Source organism: Ornithorhynchus anatinus, chromosome 16 (assembly GCF_004115215.2).
Source record: "Ornithorhynchus anatinus isolate Pmale09 chromosome 16, mOrnAna1.pri.v4, whole genome shotgun sequence".
In the NCBI taxonomy this organism is placed as follows: domain Eukaryota; kingdom Metazoa; phylum Chordata; class Mammalia; order Monotremata; family Ornithorhynchidae; genus Ornithorhynchus; species Ornithorhynchus anatinus.
In genome coordinates, this window is record NC_041743.1 from 23,648,380 (window position 1) to 23,653,618 (window position 5,239).

Here is a 5,239-nt window from a genome sequence, read left to right on the forward strand (position 1 = left end):
TCCTGTTCCTGTTTCCATGAGTTGAAAACTCTGCAGATCATTCAGATCGTGTACTGGAAGTATGGGTTGGAATTTGCTCAGACTGTAGGTTACTGTAGGTTTTTCAAGGCGTGTTTGTGTGCAGATGTGATGACTAATTAAATAATAGTGATTTTAAGAGATTTGCCCAAGGTATCAGAATGCTGGTCCTGCATTTTGTTATACTTGTTGGCCAGAATCTTTCACATTTCCACCATCCCATTAGGGGAGAAAGGTTGGTTTTCAGGGCGGGGCTGTTATCTGTAGTTTTTATTATTATTAATTCATTCATTCAGTCGTATTTATCGAGTGCTTACCGTGTGCAGAGCACTGTACTAGGCACTTGGAAAGTACATAATATTAGAATTACCGTCATTATTATATTGTTGAGAACTCACTATGTGTCAGGTGCTGGGGTTCATAGAGGTTAATCAGGTTGGACACTGTCCCCGCCCCATATGGGGCTCACAGTGTAAGTAGAAGGGGAACAAACATGGAATCCCCACTTTACAGTTGGGGGAACTGAGGCACAGAAAAGTTAAATGACTTGCCCATGATCACAGAGCAAACATTTGGCAGATCTGGGATAAGAGCCCAGGTTCTCTGACTCCCAGGCCTGTGCTTTCTCCAAGACGTTTCCCATAATTTTCTTTAATTTCCACTGAGGTTCTGCTCACCTTAACACAGCTATACCGGGTGGGACACGTGAAAGGAATGAATAACAGCAGGATACCAAATAACTGCTGAATGGAGAGCTAAAAATGGGAACCCGAAAGCACAGAGGACAAGGAAACATCATAAAGACAAGGTGAGACAAAGCCTCAGACAATTCTGGGGATCATTTACTGTGGCTAGAACAGCGTGGCTCACAGTTTAAGAGGAAGGAGGGGCTTTTTTAGAGAAAAATCTTTCTTAGGAATGAGAGGCAAGGAGGCGAAAGATAGAACAGTATCAGTCAATGCAAACACTGTGTGAGAACATAAGACTGTGAGCTTGTTGTGGGTAGGGAATGTGTCTATTCATTTATATCGTGCTCTCCCAAGTGCTTAGTAGAGTGACTTACCCACAGTAAGTGCTCAATAAATATGCTTGATTGATCAACCCCAGCGCTTAGTATAGTGTCTGGAACATAATAAGCCCTTAACAAATTCCATAAAAAGCTGTATTTATTATCCCATACTAAGAACGTGCCATGCCAAATACAGAATTAGAACGTAGCTGAGACCGCATTTAGTTCCTTGGAAGCTTCCTTTATGCGGATCTAAAGAACTTGATTTCTAGCTTCCCTTTTATGCGATCCCTAAATTCGGGCTACATTCTCATTTACGCTGTCATTCCAGGGTCTAGTGTTTCCGTTAGTTTCCACAGAGGTATCTGTAAAGTTCTAACCTATTGGTCAGTCAATCTTTGCACACTTACTGGGTGCAGAGCACTGTACTAAGCACTACTGGACATTCCAGGTGAGTCTGGAAAATAGAGTTTTCCCAATGCAAGAGTTTGTACTGGATCTGGTAAGACACACCCCCTTGACCGACGTGGAGAACAACCTATCGCTAGCAGTGGTTGCAAGACACTGTCTCACGCTCGAGTGCCTTATTCATTTCCTTCATCTTGTTCCATGTACTTCTGTTTGGACGCTTTCATTTGGTTTCCATTATTGCTTTCACAAAGTGGGCTGACTGTTCTCAGAATAACTTCTCTCTCTCTTTCTAAGATCTCTAACCACGCCGTCAGAGCCCAGTCCCCGCGTCTCTCTGAAGCCAACTTCCCCGATCAGGATGTTGTGAGATTTAGTCAGTCTTCCAAGAGTGTTTCCAGTTCCTGAGAGATTTCTTCCTATTTTAGGAAGAGCGGCAAAGTTGGAAAACACTGCTGATGTAGAACCAACCTGCCCCCGTAGAGAGACAGCTAGAACAAGACCTGAAAGTCAAGAAAGCAGCTTATCGAGTCAGTCGGGCAAGTCCATTCTTTCTCAAACAGATGTTGTGCACGCTCTAATGAGCTACGGGCCTCAGTCGCAATTCAGAACCTTTCATAAAAGCTCGCTGAAGGGTGTTTCGGTGAATGGCCTCTGTGAATGTTTGCATAATGCTTTTATCTAAACACCTATCATTATGGAGTTCTAAGACATTTGTTTAGAAAGCATGGAGCTATTTCCACATGTTGATATTTTCAAATCCAGTGCTAATTACAGTAATTCTGTTCTTTCTCTCCAAGCAAGTACATGCGAAATGAAGTGAGAGGTTGTCGTCCTGTGTAGGGCCTAACCAAGTTTGTTAATTAGCCAGGAAATGAGCCAAGATCTGAATTTATTTATTTTTATACAAGACTGCCTCGGTGCAGTACACGCCGCTAACTGTTAACCGGAGAGAGAAAAGCTAAGTGGGGCCTTAACCCTACCCGACTCCTCCCTCCCACCTCCGAGTTCTCGAATCAAGAAGCAACACCCCTCGGTCTCAAGCCCACAGCTATTATCTGAGTGTCACTAGAGGCTGGACAAGGAAACTGAGGTAGGACAGCACTCGACACACCCATTATATCTGGAGTTTCCAGGACGAGCGATGGATTCCATTGAACTCCTCAATTTAATATTACATGGGGCTCCAAAGTGCATGCGCCAGTCAAGTAGGCAGAATGAATTTGGATCTGTGAGAAAATACCTTTGATGGCACACTCGAATATCATGATGCCATTTTAGACTGGGGCACGGCTGTAAGAAACGTTCTGGTTTGCATCCGAAAAAACTAGCCCTCGAAAATTAGCCATAATTAATCGATAGTATTTATTGAATGCCTAGTGTGTCCCGAGCCTTTTATGAAGCACTTGGGAGAGTAGTTAGTAGTTTATTGAGCACTTAATGTGTACAGAGCACTGTACTAAATGGTTGGGAGAGGGCACTATAAAGAGTTGGTAGATACATCCCCTACCCACAGTGAGCTTATAGCCAGGAGGGAGAGAGAGACATTAATATAAATAAATTAGAGATATGTACATAACTGCTGTGGGGCTGGGGGGCAGGGGAATGAATAAAAGGAACAAGTCAGGGTGGCTCAGAAGGAAATGGGAAAAAAGACATAGAAGGCTTAATCGGGAAAAGCCTCTTGGAGGAGATGCGCCATCGATAAGGCTTTGAAGCCGGGGAGATTCACTGTCTGTGGGATATGAGGAGGGAAGGAGTTCTAGGCCAGAGGCAGAACGTGGGGGAGAGGTCGGCGGCGAGATAGATGAGATTGAGTCACGGTGAGCAGGATGGCATTAGAGGAGTGAAGCGTGTGGGCTGAGCTGTAGTAAGAGAGGAGTGTGGTGAGGTAGGAGGTGATTGAGTGCTTTAAAACCGACGGTGAGAAGTTTTTGTTTGTTTCGTTGGAAGTGACTTGCCCAAGGTCACACAGCAGACTCAGGATTAGAACCCAGGTTCTCTGTCTTCCAGGCCTGCACTCTCTCCACTAGTCCATACTGCTTCTCTACGGAAGGGACAGTCGCCTATCTAGCATATAAACACCACTGTTATTATTATTGACATTTAATCGTTGATTGATGATCAGTGGGCGCCAGATATATCCCTCCCTGCACTTGCAACTCTCTGTTCTCTGCCCGGAAATACTCAAGTCTTTGAGTCCAGGGGCTGCCCAAACCTGACAGAATACATTGGCCCAGGATGTAGGATCAGTATTGTACAGTGCTCTGCACATAGTAAGCACTCAGTAAATACTAATGAATGAATGAATACACGTATTGGCTCCCCCACTTCCCAAACCTCCCTAAATCACAGGTATCATTTTTCAAAACTAGAAGTAAGGGACAGGAAAGCAGCGTAGAATGAAGGAGATCTGGAGAGACTGAAGTGGAGGCCTTCCTCGGAGAAGGGCTCTGAATTGGTTACAGGCAAAATATTAAAGGAAAGCAAGCTAAGTGAAGTCCCCCAAAGAAAGGGACGTATGAAATTAATTGAAGCATTCCCAAGATCTAAAAAACGTTGGTATAAATATATTTAGAAAGGGATCAGAAGCACCGTAAATATTGTTATAAGATCAATAGCAGTGGAAATAAATACCAATAATGAAAGTTTTAAGGGTTTTTTGTGTACATCTGTCAATACAGTACTTAATTCCCAAAGTCTTATTTTCACATCCTATTCCTTAAAGCCTCACCTTTACTAAAACATTTGAGATGACATTATCCTAATCGTAGTGGGGCCTGATTAAGCTCTTCGGATGAGTCAAAATACATCAAAGGGAAGGGATGGAAAATGCCTAAGCCAATGTAAACTTTGCAGCTGTAAAGCAATACGGCTGTAAGCAAATCTGCCATTAAAATTCAATATTGCTACCAGAAAAACAGCTAAAAGAAGAGCATTATTTGGGATTACTGTAATATGGTTCCTGTTGAGTTACAGAGTATGTACACAGGTCACTGAGAATTCAGCTCTCAGTGTTTGGCTTACGGAATATTCAATATTTCCTGGTAGTTGTGTAGTTTGGACTTCAATGGATGATGAATGTGCTTAGCACAAAAATATTTGATTTAATATTTACTAAATGAAATGTTTAAATTGGAGCCTTCTGATTTCCATTCAGTTCCTGAAGTGCCAAATTAATGAACCAAAATAAACCGTCCAACCCGGTTTTTTTCTAATCATACAGTGGATTTTGACTAAGGCGGAACACTTTTTCTGTTACTGACTGAATTCAACACAAAAAGACTAATTTCACCACTGGGATAATTTGCTTCATTACTTAAAGTATTTTAAAATAGACACTTTTGTTGGTGATCCTGAATATTAGGATTCCTTGGGATAGACTATTTTCTAAACTTCCTCTCCAATAATAGCAAGAAATCTTCAATGTCATCATTATTATTATATCAGGAGGAATAGTATTTAATAAGTGCTCACTGTGTGCAGAGCACTGTACTAAGCACTGGGAAAGAAAACACTGGAATACCAAGTAGTCTAGAATACCCCTCTAGATTGTAAGATGGTTGTGGGTAAGGGAACGTGTCTACCAACTCCGTTGTACTTTCCCAAGCGTTTAGTGCAGTGCTCTGCACACGTTAAGCACTCTATAAATATCACCGGTTGACTGACTAGGAAATAGAGGGTCATTGTACGCTGTTCTAAGGCTCTAGGCGTATGTCTTAAGAGGGAGCAGATAAAATAATGAATTTGCTGCTATAAAGCAATTTTCATATGAGAGCTACTTGAGAGTCTGGAGGTCTGGAG